This window comes from Cryptomeria japonica, unplaced genomic scaffold (genome assembly GCF_030272615.1).
Source record: "Cryptomeria japonica unplaced genomic scaffold, Sugi_1.0 HiC_scaffold_15, whole genome shotgun sequence".
NCBI classification, from domain to species: Eukaryota; Viridiplantae; Streptophyta; class Pinopsida; order Cupressales; family Cupressaceae; genus Cryptomeria; species Cryptomeria japonica.
Genome location: NW_026728837.1, coordinates 2455197 through 2471861, shown reverse-complemented (window position 1 = coordinate 2471861; position 16665 = coordinate 2455197). Strand labels below are relative to the sequence as shown.

The following is a 16665-nucleotide window of genomic DNA, read 5'->3' as shown; positions in this document are numbered from 1 at the left end:
TGCATCCCGAAACTTGTGTTTTGGTGCTTGATCCCTATTTTGGGTGCCCACCTTGCACCAAGTGCGCACCCGGGGCAAACCGAGCGCCTTGGTGCACCGGGGCAAGATCGAGCGTGCACCCGAGGCGCCCCGAACATGCACCAAGGTGCACTCGGCCCACATGTGAGCGCAGGTCGTTGCGCCCGAGGTGGTGTGTGGGCACCGCGTTGCAGACGGGACACTGCACGCACACGACGCCCCCTCCAGGTGCACGCACGTAGGCCGGGCCGGGTGCACACCCGACGCCCTAGCAAGGTGCGCGCACCCGGGCAGGGCTCACACTTGGCGAACGGGGCGCACTTCGCGAGGGAGGGTGTGCACCTCGACGGGGGTGGGTGGCCGGGGTGGATTCGCACGTGGGTCGCGGTTTGCTAAGTACACACTGCGACAAGCTCATAACGGGTGCGATCATACCAGCGTTAGTGCACCGGATCCCATCAGAACTCCGCAGTTAAGCGCGCTTGGGCCGGAGTAGTACTGGGATGGGTGACCTCCCGGGAAGTCCCGGTGTTGCACCCTTTTTTAGTTTTTCGCCGGGCGTCGCAATGCTATTTGAATAAACCTTTTGCCCGTTTGCGTTCTCGTCGGGGCCGGGCCGGGCCGGGGTGCGCTGCCCGCACTACCGCGCGCGCGGGGGCGACACCGAGCGCGCACCCGAGGCGCCCCGAGCACACAGGCCACGGTGCAACCCGGGCGTTGTGCGCGCACCCCGGTGCGCCCGAGGTGCTGCGCGCGCACCCAGGTGAAATCGGTGTGCACCTCGGCCAGTGCGCGCTCGGTCGAGTCGCGCACGTTGGCCAAGGTGCACGGTGATGTTTCTTACTCTAAGGTTCCGCACCAGACGCCCGGGACAGGTGAGCGAAGCTGGGCGGGGCCGGGTGCGCGGCCGGGGCAGGTGCACGCAGCTGGAGAGAGCTTTGGAGCACACTTCGGAGCGCACCAATGATGCGCTCCATTCAAAAGTTTCCTGAAAAGGCAAAAAAAGTTGAGATTATAGAATTTCCCACTTGAGAGATTGTAAAAAAAAAAAATTTAAAATGAAGGAAACGCGGGTGCCAAGGTGTGCGCAGCCCAGCCAAGGTGTGCGCACCAAGGCGCCCACCCTGGCGAAGGTGCACGCAAGGTGCGCACCCGAGGCAAACCGGACAATTAACCCAACTTTCGACTTCGCGCGCACCTTGGAGCGCACTTCGGAGCGCTCCTTGGTGCGCACCAATCTTGGGCACCTCGGAGTGCACCATGGCGCCCACCAAGGTGCGCACCCGGGGCAAACCGAGCTCCGACTTCGTGCGCACCTTGGAGCGCACGAAAGGTGCGCACCATGGCGCCCACCAAGGTGCGCAGCCCAGCCAAGGCGTGCGCATCAAGGTGCGCACCCTGGCGAAGGTGCGCACCCGGGGCAAACCGAGCTCCGACTTCGTGCGCACCTTGGAGCGCACAAAAGGTGCGCAACCCAGCCAAGGTGTGCGCACCCCGGTCAAACCGAGCTCCGAATCGTGCGCACCAGAGGTGCACGCCATCGTGCGCACCTTGGAGCACACTTCGGAGCCCTCCTTGGTGCGCGCCGATGTTGCGCACCTCGGAGCGCACCCGGGGAAAACAATGCAATTAACCCGACTTTCGACTTCGTGGGCACCTCGGAGCGCTCTCGGGTTCGCACCTCGGAGCACACCGAGGTGCGCACCTTTGATGCGCTGCCTTCACCAATTTCCAGAAAAGGCAAGAAAACATTGAGAAGGTGTGCGCACCGAGGTGCCCACCCTGGCGAAGGTGCACGCGAGGTGCGCACCCGGGGCAAACCGGGCTCCGACTTCGTGCACGCCGCACCTTGGAGCACACTTCGGAGCGCTCCTTGGTGCGCACCAGGGCGCGCAACCCAGCCGAGGTGCCCACCCCGGCGAAGGTGCACGCGAGGTGCGCACCCGGGGCAAACCGGGCTCCGACTTCGTGCACGCCATGGTGCCCACCGCGGCGAAGGTGCACGCGAGGTGCGCACCCGGGGCAAACCGGGCTCCGACTTCGTGCACGCCGCACCTTGGAGCACACTTCGGAGCGCTCCTTGGTGCGCACCATGGTGCCCACCAGGGCGCGCAACCCCGCCGAAGGTGCACGCGAGGTGCGCACCCGGGGCAAACCGGGCTCCGACTTCGTGCACGCCGCACCTTGGAGCACACTTCGGAGCGCTCCTTGGTGCGCACCATGGTGCCCACCAGGGCGCGCAACCCCGCCGAAGGTGCACGCGAGGTGCGCACCCGGGGCAAACCGGGCTCCGACTTCGTGCACGCCATGGTGCGCACCGCGGCGAAGGTGCGCACCCGGGGCAAACCGGGCTCCGACTTCGTGCACGCCGCACCTTGGAGCACACTTCGGAGCGCTCCTTGGTGCGCACCAGGGCGCGCAACCCAGCCGAGGTGCCCACCCCGGCGAAGGTGCACGCGAGGTGCGTACCCGGGGCAAACCGGGCTCCGACTTCGTGCACGCCGCACCTTGGAGCACACTTCGGAGCGCTCCTTGGTGCGCACCATGGTGCCCACCAGGCCGCGCAACCCAGCCAAGGTGTGCGCACCAAGGTGCACGCGAGGTGCGCACCCGGGGCAAACCGGGGTCCGACTTCGTGCACGCCGCACCTTGGAGCACACATCGGGGCGCTCCCGGGTTCGCACCGGCGTTGCGCACCGTGGTGGGCACCTCGGAGCACACCAAGGTGGGCAGCGAGGTGCGCACCTTTGATGCGATGCCTTCACTAATTTCCATAAAAGGCAAAAAAAAAACGAGATTTTAAAATTTCCGTTTTGAAAGATAGTGAGAAAAAGGGAATGCTGGTGCCATCTTGAGCCCGCCCTGGTGCGCAGCCCAGCCAAGGTGTGCGCACCAAGGTGCCCACCCTGGCGAAGGTGCGCGCCCGGGCAATTAACCCAACTTCCAACTTCGCGCGCGCCAGGGTGGGAGCGCACCCAACAACCGGGCCTGGGAAGAGCCAATGCGAGAAACCCCACCAAACGCTCTGACAAAAAAAGAGGGGGCGCTCCAGTAACCCCGCTTCGGAGCGCACCCTGGGCAAACCCAGCCAAGGTGCCCACCCCGGCCAAGGTGCAGGCGAGGTGCGCACCCGGGGCAAACCGGGCTCCGACAACGTGCACGCCGCACCTTGGAGCACACTTCGTAGCGCTCCCGGGTGCGCACCTCAGAGCACACCAAGGTGGGCAGCGAGGTGCGCACCTTTGATGCGCTGCCTTCACTAATTTCCAGAAAAGGCAAAAAAAAAAGGAGATTTTAAAATTTCCGTTTTGAAAGATAGTGAAAAAAACGGAACGCGCGTGCCATCTTGAGCCCGCCCTGGTGCGCAGCCCAGGTAAGGTGCCCACCCTGGCAAAGGTGCGCACCCGGGCAATTAACCCTACTTCCGACTTCGTGCGCGCCAGGGTGGCAACCGGGCCTCGGAAGAGCCAATGCGAGAAACCCCACCAAACGCTCCGACAAAAAAAGAGGCGGCGCTCCAATAACCCCGCTTCGGAGCGCAGCCGGGGCAAACCCAGCCAAGGTGCCCACCCCGACGAAGGTGCACGCGAGGTGCGCACCCGGGGCAAACCGGGCTCCGACAACGTGCACGCAGCACCTTGGAGCACACTTCGAAGCACTCCCGGGTGCCCACCGGCGTTGCGCACCGTGGTGGGCAGCGAGGTGCGCACCTTTGATGCGCTGCCTTCACTAATTTCCAGAAAAAGGCAAAAAAAAATGAGATTTTAAAATTTCCGTTTTGAAAGATAGTGAAAAAAAAGGAACGCGGGTGCCATCTTGAGCCCGCCCTGGTGCGCAGCCCAGGCAAGGCATGCGCACCAAGGTGCCCACCCGAGGTGCACACCCGGGGCAAACCGGGCTCCGACTTCGTGCAGGCCGCACCTTGGAGCACACTTCGGAGCGCTCCTTGGTGCGCACCATGGTGCCCACCAGGGCGCGCAACCCAGCCAAGGTCTGCACACTAAGGTGCCCACCCCGGCGAAGGTGCACGCGAGGTGCGCACCCGGGGCAAACCGGGCTCCGACTTCGTGCACGCCATGGTGCCCACCGCGGCGAAGGTGCACGCGAGGTGCGCACCCGGGGCAAACCGGGCTCCGACTTCGTGCACGCCGCACCTTGGAGCACACTTCGGAGCGCTCCTTGGTGCGCACCATGGTGCCCACCAGGGCGCGCAACCCAGCCAAGGTGTGCGCACCAAGGTGCACGCGAGGTGCGCACCCGGGGCAAACCGGGGTCCGACTTCGTGCACGCCGCACCTTGGAGCACACATCGGAGCGCTCCCAGGTTCGCACCAGCGTTGCGCACCTTTGATGCGCTGCCTTCACTAATTTCCAGAAAAGGCAAAAAAAAACGATATTTTAAAATTTCCGTTCTGAAAGATAGTGAAAAAAACGGAACGCGGGTGCCATCTTGAGCCCTTCCTGGTGCGCAGCCCAGGCAAGTTGTGCGCACCAAGGTGCCCACCCTGGCGGAGGTGCGCGCCCGGGGCAAACCGGGCTCCGACTTCGTGCACTGCATGGTGCCCACCAAGGCGCGCAACCCAGCCAAGGTGCCCACCGCAGCGAAGGTGCACGCGAGGTGCACACCCGGGGCAAACCGGGCTCCGACTTCGTGCACGCCGCACCTTGGAGCACACTTCAGAGCGCTCCTTGGTGCGCACCAGGGCGCGCAACCCAGCCGAGGTGCCCACCCCGGCGAAGGTGCACGCGAGGTGCGCACCCGGGGCAAACCGGGCTCCGACTTCGTGCACGCCATGGTGCCCACCGCGGCGAAGGTGCGCACCCGGGGCAAACCGGGCTCCGACTTCGTGCACGCCGCACCTTGGAGCACACTTCGGAGCGCTCCTTGGTGCGCACCATGGTGCCCACCAGGCCGCGCAACCCAGCCAAGGTGTGCGCACCAAGGTGCACGCGAGGTGCGCACCCGGGGCAAACCGGGGTCCGACTTCGTGCACGCCGCACCTTGGAGCACACATCGGGGCGCTCCCGGGTTCGCACCGGCGTTGCGCACCGTGGTGGGCACCTCGGAGCACACCAAGGTGGGCAGCGAGGTGCGCACCTTTGATGCGATGCCTTCACTAATTTCCATAAAAGGCAAAAAAAAAACGAGATTTTAAAATTTCCGTTTTGAAAGATAGTGAGAAAAAGGGAATGCTGGTGCCATCTTGAGCCCGCCCTGGTGCGCAGCCCAGCCAAGGTTTGCGCACCAAGGTGCCCACCCTGGCGAAGGTGCGCGCCCGGGCAATTAACCCAACTTCCAACTTCGCGCGCGCCAGGGTGGGAGCGCACCCAACAACCGGGCCTGGGAAGAGCCAATGCGAGAAACCCCACCAAACTCTCTGACAAAAAAAGAGGGGGCGCTCCAGTAACCCCGCTTCGGAGCGCACCCTGGGCAAACCCAGCCAAGGTGCCCACCCCGGCCAAGGTGCAGGCGAGGTGCGCACCCGGGGCAAACCGGGCTCCGACAACGTGCACGCCGCACCTTGGAGCACACTTCGTAGCGCTCCCGGGTGCGCACCTCAGAGCACACCAAGGTGGGCAGCGAGGTGCGCACCTTTGATGCGCTGCCTTCACTAATTTCCAGAAAAGGCAAAAAAAAAAGGAGATTTTAAAATTTCCGTTTTGAAAGATAGTGAAAAAAACGGAACGCGCGTGCCATCTTGAGCCCGCCCTGGTGCGCAGCCCAGGTAAGGTGCCACCCTGGCAAAGGTGCGCACCCGGGCAATTAACCCTACTTCCGACTTCGTGCGCGCCAGGGTGGCAACCGGGCCTCGGAAGAGCCAATGCGAGAAACCCCACCAAACGCTCCGACAAAAAAAGAGGCGGCGCTCCAATAACCCCGCTTCGGAGCGCAGCCGGGGCAAACCAAGCCAAGGTGCCCACCCCGACGAAGGTGCACGCGAGGTGCGCACCCGGGGCAAACCGGGCTCCGACAACGTGCACGCAGCACCTTGGAGCACACTTCGAAGCACTCCCGGGTGCCCACCGGCGTTGCGCACCGTGGTGGGCAGCGAGGTGCGCACCTTTGATGCGCTGCCTTCACTAATTTCCAGAAAAAGGCAAAAAAAAATGAGATTTTAAAATTTCCGTTTTGAAAGATAGTGAAAAAAAAGGAACGCGGGTGCCATCTTGAGCCCGCCCTGGTGCGCAGCCCAGGCAAGGCATGCGCACCAAGGTGCCCACCCGAGGTGCACACCCGGGGCAAACCGGGCTCCGACTTCGTGCAGGCCGCACCTTGGAGCACACTTCGGAGCGCTCCTTGGTGCGCACCATGGTGCCCACCAGGGCGCACCCGAGGCAAACCGGGCTCCGACTTCGTGCACGCCGCACCTTGGAGCACACATCGGAGCGCTCCCAGGTTCGCACCAGCGTTGCGCACCTTTGATGCGCTGCCTTCACTAATTTCCAGAAAAGGCAAAAAAAAACGATATTTTAAAATTTCCGTTCTGAAAGATAGTGAAAAAAACGGAACGCGGGTGCCATCTTGAGCCCTTCCTGATGCGCAGCCCAGGCAAGTTGTGCGCACCAAGGTGCCCACCCTGGCGGAGGTGCGCGCCCGGGGCAAACCGGGCTCCGACTTCGTGCACTGCATGGTGCCCACCAAGGCGCGCAACCCAGCCAAGGTGCCCACCGCAGCGAAGGTGCACGCGAGGTGCGCACCCGAGGTGCACACCCGGGGCAAACCGGGCTCCGACTTCGTGCACGCCGCACCTTGGAGCACACTTCAGAGCGCTCCTTGGTACGCACCAGGGCGCGCAACCCAGCCAAGGTGCTCACCCCGGCGAAGGTGCACGCGAGGTGCGCACCCGGGGCAAACCGGGCTCGGACTTCGTGCACGCCGCACCTTGGAGCACACATCGGAGCGCTCCCGGGTTCGCACCAGCATTGCGCACCTTTGATGCGCTGCCTTCACTAATTTCCAGAAAAGGCAAAAAAAAGAAAAAAATGAGATTTTAAAATTTCCGTTTTGAAAGATAGTGAAAAAAACGGAACGCGGGTGCCATCTTGAGCCCGCCCTGGTGTGCAGCCCAGGCAAGTTGTGCGCACCAAGGCACCCACCCTGGCCAAGGTGGGTCACGGGGTGGGTCCTAGGGTGGGTAACGGGGTGGGTACTAAGGTGCGTGCCAAGGTGGGTCATAGGGTGGGTGCCAAGGTGGGCACCAGGGTGGGTGTGCACCAACCCTAGCCAGGGTAGGTCACGGGGTGGTTGTCGGGGTGGGCGTCAAGGAGCCAAGGTGGGTGGCAAGTAGCCAAGTTGCGTGCCAAGGTGGGTGTCGGGGTGGGTGCCAAGGATCCAAGGTGGGTGCCAAGGAACCAAGGTGGGTGTCTGGGTGGGTGCCGAGGTGGGAGCCAGGGTGGGTCCCAAGGTGAGTGCAAAGGTGGGTGCCAGGGTCAAGGTGAGTGCCAATGTGGGTTCCAAGGTGCCAGGGTCAGGGTGAGTGCCAATGTGGGTTCAAAGGTGCTAAGTTGGGTGCGAGGTTGGGTGCGAGGGTGGGTGGGTGCCAAGGTGTGCTAGGTGGAAGCCCGGGTGGGTCGGCATCCCATGGGTGTCGAGTTGGGTGCCTGATGGGTGCTTCTTGTCAAGTTTTAGTCGTCGGGACTCATTTCGAGCCTTAGAGGTCGTTTCTTGTCCGGTTGCCCTGTCTTCGACCTGGGAACCCAATTTTGGTCCTCGGGTCCCATTTTTTTTTGTCTCGCATCCCACTTTTGGCCTGTGGCCTTTTCGGGGTCGATTCTCGTTTTGGGCATCAGAGCATGTTTCTTCTCCTAAAACCCAATATTTGTTTATTAAGTCTCGGAACACATTTTTGTTCTCGTGGACCCATCATGGGTCTTGGAACGCATTTGTGGTCCTTGGGTCCCATTTTGCATCCCGAAACTTGTGTTTTGGTGCTTGATCCCTATTTTGGGTGCCCACCTTGCACCAAGTGCGCACCCGGGGCAAACCGAGCGCCTTGGTGCACCGGGGCAAGATCGAGCGTGCACCCGAGGCGCCCCGAACATGCACCAAGGTGCACTCGGCCCACATGTGAGCGCAGGTCGTTGCGCCCGAGGTGGTGTGTGGGCACCGCGTTGCAGACGGGACACTGCACGCACACGACGCCCCCTCCAGGTGCACGCACGTAGGCCGGGCCGGGTGCACACCCGACGCCCTAGCAAGGTGCGCGCACCCGGGCAGGGCTCACACTTGGCGAACGGGGCGCACTTCGCGAGGGAGGGTGTGCACCTCGACGGGGGTGGGTGGCCGGGGTGGATTCGCACGTGGGTCGCGGTTTGCTAAGTACACACTGCGACAAGCTCATAACGGGTGCGATCATACCAGCGTTAGTGCACCGGATCCCATCAGAACTCCGCAGTTAAGCGCGCTTGGGCCGGAGTAGTACTGGGATGGGTGACCTCCCGGGAAGTCCCGGTGTTGCACCCTTTTTTAGTTTTTTGCCGGGCGTCGCAATGCTATTTGAATAAACCTTTTGCCCGTTTGCGTTCTCGTCGGGGCCGGGCCGGGCCGGGGTGCGCTGCCCGCACTACCGCGCGCGCGGGGGCGACACCGAGCGCGCACCCGAGGCGCCCCGAGCACACAGGCCACGGTGCAACCCGGGCGTTGTGCGCGCACCCCGGTGCGCCCGAGGTGCTGCGCGCGCACCCAGGTGAAATCGGTGTGCACCTCGGCCAGTGCGCGCTCGGTCGAGTCGCGCACGTTGGCCAAGGTGCACGGTGATGTTTCTTACTCTAAGGTTCCGCACCAGACGCCCGGGACAGGTGAGCGAAGCTGGGCGGGGCCGGGTGCGCGGCCGGGGCAGGTGCACGCAGCTGGAGAGAGCTTTGGAGCACACTTCGGAGCGCACCAATGATGCGCTCCATTCAAAAGTTTCCTGAAAAGGCAAAAAAAGTTGAGATTATAGAATTTCCCACTTGAGAGATTGTAAAAAAAAAAAATTTAAAATGAAGGAAACGCGGGTGCCAAGGTGTGCGCAGCCCAGCCAAGGTGTGCGCACCAAGGCGCCCACCCTGGCGAAGGTGCACGCAAGGTGCGCACCCGAGGCAAACCGGACAATTAACCCAACTTTCGACTTCGCGCGCACCTTGGAGCGCACTTCGGAGCGCTCCTTGGTGCGCACCAATCTTGGGCACCTCGGAGTGCACCATGGCGCCCACCAAGGTGCGCACCCGGGGCAAACCGAGCTCCGACTTCGTGCGCACCTTGGAGCGCACGAAAGGTGCGCACCATGGCGCCCACCAAGGTGCGCAGCCCAGCCAAGGCGTGCGCATCAAGGTGCGCACCCTGGCGAAGGTGCGCACCCGGGGCAAACCGAGCTCCGACTTCGTGCGCACCTTGGAGCGCACAAAAGGTGCGCAACCCAGCCAAGGTGTGCGCACCCCGGTCAAACCGAGCTCCGAATCGTGCGCACCAGAGGTGCACGCCATCGTGCGCACCTTGGAGCACACTTCGGAGCCCTCCTTGGTGCGCGCCGATGTTGCGCACCTCGGAGCGCACCCGGGGAAAACAATGCAATTAACCCGACTTTCGACTTCGTGGGCACCTCGGAGCGCTCTCGGGTTCGCACCTCGGAGCACACCGAGGTGCGCACCTTTGATGCGCTGCCTTCACCAATTTCCAGAAAAGGCAAGAAAACATTGAGAAGGTGTGCGCACCGAGGTGCCCACCCTGGCGAAGGTGCACGCGAGGTGCGCACCCGGGGCAAACCGGGCTCCGACTTCGTGCACGCCGCACCTTGGAGCACACTTCGGAGCGCTCCTTGGTGCGCACCAGGGCGCGCAACCCAGCCGAGGTGCCCACCCCGGCGAAGGTGCACGCGAGGTGCGCACCCGGGGCAAACCGGGCTCCGACTTCGTGCACGCCATGGTGCCCACCGCGGCGAAGGTGCACGCGAGGTGCGCACCCGGGGCAAACCGGGCTCCGACTTCGTGCACGCCGCACCTTGGAGCACACTTCGGAGCGCTCCTTGGTGCGCACCATGGTGCCCACCAGGGCGCGCAACCCCGCCGAAGGTGCACGCGAGGTGCGCACCCGGGGCAAACCGGGCTCCGACTTCGTGCACGCCGCACCTTGGAGCACACTTCGGAGCGCTCCTTGGTGCGCACCATGGTGCCCACCAGGGCGCGCAACCCCGCCGAAGGTGCACGCGAGGTGCGCACCCGGGGCAAACCGGGCTCCGACTTCGTGCACGCCATGGTGCGCACCGCGGCGAAGGTGCGCACCCGGGGCAAACCGGGCTCCGACTTCGTGCACGCCGCACCTTGGAGCACACTTCGGAGCGCTCCTTGGTGCGCACCAGGGCGCGCAACCCAGCCGAGGTGCCCACCCCGGCGAAGGTGCACGCGAGGTGCGTACCCGGGGCAAACCGGGCTCCGACTTCGTGCACGCCGCACCTTGGAGCACACTTCGGAGCGCTCCTTGGTGCGCACCATGGTGCCCACCAGGCCGCGCAACCCAGCCAAGGTGTGCGCACCAAGGTGCACGCGAGGTGCGCACCCGGGGCAAACCGGGGTCCGACTTCGTGCACGCCGCACCTTGGAGCACACATCGGGGCGCTCCCGGGTTCGCACCGGCGTTGCGCACCGTGGTGGGCACCTCGGAGCACACCAAGGTGGGCAGCGAGGTGCGCACCTTTGATGCGATGCCTTCACTAATTTCCATAAAAGGCAAAAAAAAAACGAGATTTTAAAATTTCCGTTTTGAAAGATAGTGAGAAAAAGGGAATGCTGGTGCCATCTTGAGCCCGCCCTGGTGCGCAGCCCAGCCAAGGTGTGCGCACCAAGGTGCCCACCCTGGCGAAGGTGCGCGCCCGGGCAATTAACCCAACTTCCAACTTCGCGCGCGCCAGGGTGGGAGCGCACCCAACAACCGGGCCTGGGAAGAGCCAATGCGAGAAACCCCACCAAACGCTCTGACAAAAAAAGAGGGGGCGCTCCAGTAACCCCGCTTCGGAGCGCACCCTGGGCAAACCCAGCCAAGGTGCCCACCCCGGCCAAGGTGCAGGCGAGGTGCGCACCCGGGGCAAACCGGGCTCCGACAACGTGCACGCCGCACCTTGGAGCACACTTCGTAGCGCTCCCGGGTGCGCACCTCAGAGCACACCAAGGTGGGCAGCGAGGTGCGCACCTTTGATGCGCTGCCTTCACTAATTTCCAGAAAAGGCAAAAAAAAAAGGAGATTTTAAAATTTCCGTTTTGAAAGATAGTGAAAAAAACGGAACGCGCGTGCCATCTTGAGCCCGCCCTGGTGCGCAGCCCAGGTAAGGTGCCCACCCTGGCAAAGGTGCGCACCCGGGCAATTAACCCTACTTCCGACTTCGTGCGCGCCAGGGTGGCAACCGGGCCTCGGAAGAGCCAATGCGAGAAACCCCACCAAACGCTCCGACAAAAAAAGAGGCGGCGCTCCAATAACCCCGCTTCGGAGCGCAGCCGGGGCAAACCCAGCCAAGGTGCCCACCCCGACGAAGGTGCACGCGAGGTGCGCACCCGGGGCAAACCGGGCTCCGACAACGTGCACGCAGCACCTTGGAGCACACTTCGAAGCACTCCCGGGTGCCCACCGGCGTTGCGCACCGTGGTGGGCAGCGAGGTGCGCACCTTTGATGCGCTGCCTTCACTAATTTCCAGAAAAAGGCAAAAAAAAATGAGATTTTAAAATTTCCGTTTTGAAAGATAGTGAAAAAAAAGGAACGCGGGTGCCATCTTGAGCCCGCCCTGGTGCGCAGCCCAGGCAAGGCATGCGCACCAAGGTGCCCACCCGAGGTGCACACCCGGGGCAAACCGGGCTCCGACTTCGTGCAGGCCGCACCTTGGAGCACACTTCGGAGCGCTCCTTGGTGCGCACCATGGTGCCCACCAGGGCGCGCAACCCAGCCAAGGTCTGCACACTAAGGTGCCCACCCCGGCGAAGGTGCACGCGAGGTGCGCACCCGGGGCAAACCGGGCTCCGACTTCGTGCACGCCATGGTGCCCACCGCGGCGAAGGTGCACGCGAGGTGCGCACCCGGGGCAAACCGGGCTCCGACTTCGTGCACGCCGCACCTTGGAGCACACTTCGGAGCGCTCCTTGGTGCGCACCATGGTGCCCACCAGGGCGCGCAACCCAGCCAAGGTGTGCGCACCAAGGTGCACGCGAGGTGCGCACCCGGGGCAAACCGGGGTCCGACTTCGTGCACGCCGCACCTTGGAGCACACATCGGAGCGCTCCCAGGTTCGCACCAGCGTTGCGCACCTTTGATGCGCTGCCTTCACTAATTTCCAGAAAAGGCAAAAAAAAACGATATTTTAAAATTTCCGTTCTGAAAGATAGTGAAAAAAACGGAACGCGGGTGCCATCTTGAGCCCTTCCTGGTGCGCAGCCCAGGCAAGTTGTGCGCACCAAGGTGCCCACCCTGGCGGAGGTGCGCGCCCGGGGCAAACCGGGCTCCGACTTCGTGCACTGCATGGTGCCCACCAAGGCGCGCAACCCAGCCAAGGTGCCCACCGCAGCGAAGGTGCACGCGAGGTGCACACCCGGGGCAAACCGGGCTCCGACTTCGTGCACGCCGCACCTTGGAGCACACTTCAGAGCGCTCCTTGGTGCGCACCAGGGCGCGCAACCCAGCCGAGGTGCCCACCCCGGCGAAGGTGCACGCGAGGTGCGCACCCGGGGCAAACCGGGCTCCGACTTCGTGCACGCCATGGTGCCCACCGCGGCGAAGGTGCGCACCCGGGGCAAACCGGGCTCCGACTTCGTGCACGCCGCACCTTGGAGCACACTTCGGAGCGCTCCTTGGTGCGCACCATGGTGCCCACCAGGCCGCGCAACCCAGCCAAGGTGTGCGCACCAAGGTGCACGCGAGGTGCGCACCCGGGGCAAACCGGGGTCCGACTTCGTGCACGCCGCACCTTGGAGCACACATCGGGGCGCTCCCGGGTTCGCACCGGCGTTGCGCACCGTGGTGGGCACCTCGGAGCACACCAAGGTGGGCAGCGAGGTGCGCACCTTTGATGCGATGCCTTCACTAATTTCCATAAAAGGCAAAAAAAAAACGAGATTTTAAAATTTCCGTTTTGAAAGATAGTGAGAAAAAGGGAATGCTGGTGCCATCTTGAGCCCGCCCTGGTGCGCAGCCCAGCCAAGGTTTGCGCACCAAGGTGCCCACCCTGGCGAAGGTGCGCGCCCGGGCAATTAACCCAACTTCCAACTTCGCGCGCGCCAGGGTGGGAGCGCACCCAACAACCGGGCCTGGGAAGAGCCAATGCGAGAAACCCCACCAAACTCTCTGACAAAAAAAGAGGGGGCGCTCCAGTAACCCCGCTTCGGAGCGCACCCTGGGCAAACCCAGCCAAGGTGCCCACCCCGGCCAAGGTGCAGGCGAGGTGCGCACCCGGGGCAAACCGGGCTCCGACAACGTGCACGCCGCACCTTGGAGCACACTTCGTAGCGCTCCCGGGTGCGCACCTCAGAGCACACCAAGGTGGGCAGCGAGGTGCGCACCTTTGATGCGCTGCCTTCACTAATTTCCAGAAAAGGCAAAAAAAAAAGGAGATTTTAAAATTTCCGTTTTGAAAGATAGTGAAAAAAACGGAACGCGCGTGCCATCTTGAGCCCGCCCTGGTGCGCAGCCCAGGTAAGGTGCCACCCTGGCAAAGGTGCGCACCCGGGCAATTAACCCTACTTCCGACTTCGTGCGCGCCAGGGTGGCAACCGGGCCTCGGAAGAGCCAATGCGAGAAACCCCACCAAACGCTCCGACAAAAAAAGAGGCGGCGCTCCAATAACCCCGCTTCGGAGCGCAGCCGGGGCAAACCAAGCCAAGGTGCCCACCCCGACGAAGGTGCACGCGAGGTGCGCACCCGGGGCAAACCGGGCTCCGACAACGTGCACGCAGCACCTTGGAGCACACTTCGAAGCACTCCCGGGTGCCCACCGGCGTTGCGCACCGTGGTGGGCAGCGAGGTGCGCACCTTTGATGCGCTGCCTTCACTAATTTCCAGAAAAAGGCAAAAAAAAATGAGATTTTAAAATTTCCGTTTTGAAAGATAGTGAAAAAAAAGGAACGCGGGTGCCATCTTGAGCCCGCCCTGGTGCGCAGCCCAGGCAAGGCATGCGCACCAAGGTGCCCACCCGAGGTGCACACCCGGGGCAAACCGGGCTCCGACTTCGTGCAGGCCGCACCTTGGAGCACACTTCGGAGCGCTCCTTGGTGCGCACCATGGTGCCCACCAGGGCGCACCCGAGGCAAACCGGGCTCCGACTTCGTGCACGCCGCACCTTGGAGCACACATCGGAGCGCTCCCAGGTTCGCACCAGCGTTGCGCACCTTTGATGCGCTGCCTTCACTAATTTCCAGAAAAGGCAAAAAAAAACGATATTTTAAAATTTCCGTTCTGAAAGATAGTGAAAAAAACGGAACGCGGGTGCCATCTTGAGCCCTTCCTGATGCGCAGCCCAGGCAAGTTGTGCGCACCAAGGTGCCCACCCTGGCGGAGGTGCGCGCCCGGGGCAAACCGGGCTCCGACTTCGTGCACTGCATGGTGCCCACCAAGGCGCGCAACCCAGCCAAGGTGCCCACCGCAGCGAAGGTGCACGCGAGGTGCGCACCCGAGGTGCACACCCGGGGCAAACCGGGCTCCGACTTCGTGCACGCCGCACCTTGGAGCACACTTCAGAGCGCTCCTTGGTACGCACCAGGGCGCGCAACCCAGCCAAGGTGCTCACCCCGGCGAAGGTGCACGCGAGGTGCGCACCCGGGGCAAACCGGGCTCGGACTTCGTGCACGCCGCACCTTGGAGCACACATCGGAGCGCTCCCGGGTTCGCACCAGCATTGCGCACCTTTGATGCGCTGCCTTCACTAATTTCCAGAAAAGGCAAAAAAAAGAAAAAAATGAGATTTTAAAATTTCCGTTTTGAAAGATAGTGAAAAAAACGGAACGCGGGTGCCATCTTGAGCCCGCCCTGGTGTGCAGCCCAGGCAAGTTGTGCGCACCAAGGCACCCACCCTGGCCAAGGTGGGTCACGGGGTGGGTCCTAGGGTGGGTAACGGGGTGGGTACTAAGGTGCGTGCCAAGGTGGGTCATAGGGTGGGTGCCAAGGTGGGCACCAGGGTGGGTGTGCACCAACCCTAGCCAGGGTAGGTCACGGGGTGGTTGTCGGGGTGGGCGTCAAGGAGCCAAGGTGGGTGGCAAGTAGCCAAGTTGCGTGCCAAGGTGGGTGTCGGGGTGGGTGCCAAGGATCCAAGGTGGGTGCCAAGGAACCAAGGTGGGTGTCTGGGTGGGTGCCGAGGTGGGAGCCAGGGTGGGTCCCAAGGTGAGTGCAAAGGTGGGTGCCAGGGTCAAGGTGAGTGCCAATGTGGGTTCCAAGGTGCCAGGGTCAGGGTGAGTGCCAATGTGGGTTCAAAGGTGCTAAGTTGGGTGCGAGGTTGGGTGCGAGGGTGGGTGGGTGCCAAGGTGTGCTAGGTGGAAGCCCGGGTGGGTCGGCATCCCATGGGTGTCGAGTTGGGTGCCTGATGGGTGCTTCTTGTCAAGTTTTAGTCGTCGGGACTCATTTCGAGCCTTAGAGGTCGTTTCTTGTCCGGTTGCCCTGTCTTCGACCTGGGAACCCAATTTTGGTCCTCGGGTCCCATTTTTTTTTGTCTCGCATCCCACTTTTGGCCTGTGGCCTTTTCGGGGTCGATTCTCGTTTTGGGCATCAGAGCATGTTTCTTCTCCTAAAACCCAATATTTGTTTATTAAGTCTCGGAACACATTTTTGTTCTCGTGGACCCATCATGGGTCTTGGAACGCATTTGTGGTCCTTGGGTCCCATTTTGCATCCCGAAACTTGTGTTTTGGTGCTTGATCCCTATTTTGGGTGCCCACCTTGCACCAAGTGCGCACCCGGGGCAAACCGAGCGCCTTGGTGCACCGGGGCAAGATCGAGCGTGCACCCGAGGCGCCCCGAACATGCACCAAGGTGCACTCGGCCCACATGTGAGCGCAGGTCGTTGCGCCCGAGGTGGTGTGTGGGCACCGCGTTGCAGACGGGACACTGCACGCACACGACGCCCCCTCCAGGTGCACGCACGTAGGCCGGGCCGGGTGCACACCCGACGCCCTAGCAAGGTGCGCGCACCCGGGCAGGGCTCACACTTGGCGAACGGGGCGCACTTCGCGAGGGAGGGTGTGCACCTCGACGGGGGTGGGTGGCCGGGGTGGATTCGCACGTGGGTCGCGGTTTGCTAAGTACACACTGCGACAAGCTCATAACGGGTGCGATCATACCAGCGTTAGTGCACCGGATCCCATCAGAACTCCGCAGTTAAGCGCGCTTGGGCCGGAGTAGTACTGGGATGGGTGACCTCCCGGGAAGTCCCGGTGTTGCACCCTTTTTTAGTTTTTCGCCGGGCGTCGCAATGCTATTTGAATAAACCTTTTGCCCGTTTGCGTTCTCGTCGGGGCCGGGCCGGGCCGGGGTGCGCTGCCCGCACTACCGCGCGCGCGGGGGCGACACCGAGCGCGCACCCGAGGCGCCCCGAGCACACAGGCCACGGTGCAACCCGGGCGTTGTGCGCGCACCCCGGTGCGCCCGAGGTGCTGCGCGCGCACCCAGGTGAAATCGGTGTGCACCTCGGCCAGTGCGCGCTCGGT

General features: G+C 63.0%; 3 non-coding genes across 3 annotated transcripts; all 3 read left to right on the top strand.

Moving 5' to 3' along the window:
* Positions 1 to 439: 439 nt before the first annotated feature.
* LOC131860541 (5S ribosomal RNA) lies at positions 440 to 558 on the top strand. Its single transcript, XR_009359635.1, has one exon. It is a non-coding gene; the product is annotated as a 5S ribosomal RNA (ribosomal RNA).
* A 7804-nt stretch (positions 559 to 8362) lies between these two features.
* LOC131860540 (5S ribosomal RNA) lies at positions 8363 to 8481 on the top strand. The gene has a single exon (XR_009359634.1). It is a non-coding gene; the product is annotated as a 5S ribosomal RNA (ribosomal RNA).
* A 7804-nt stretch (positions 8482 to 16285) lies between these two features.
* LOC131860539 (5S ribosomal RNA) lies at positions 16286 to 16404 on the top strand. Its single transcript, XR_009359633.1, has one exon. It is a non-coding gene; the product is annotated as a 5S ribosomal RNA (ribosomal RNA).
* Positions 16405 to 16665: the final 261 nt, after the last annotated feature.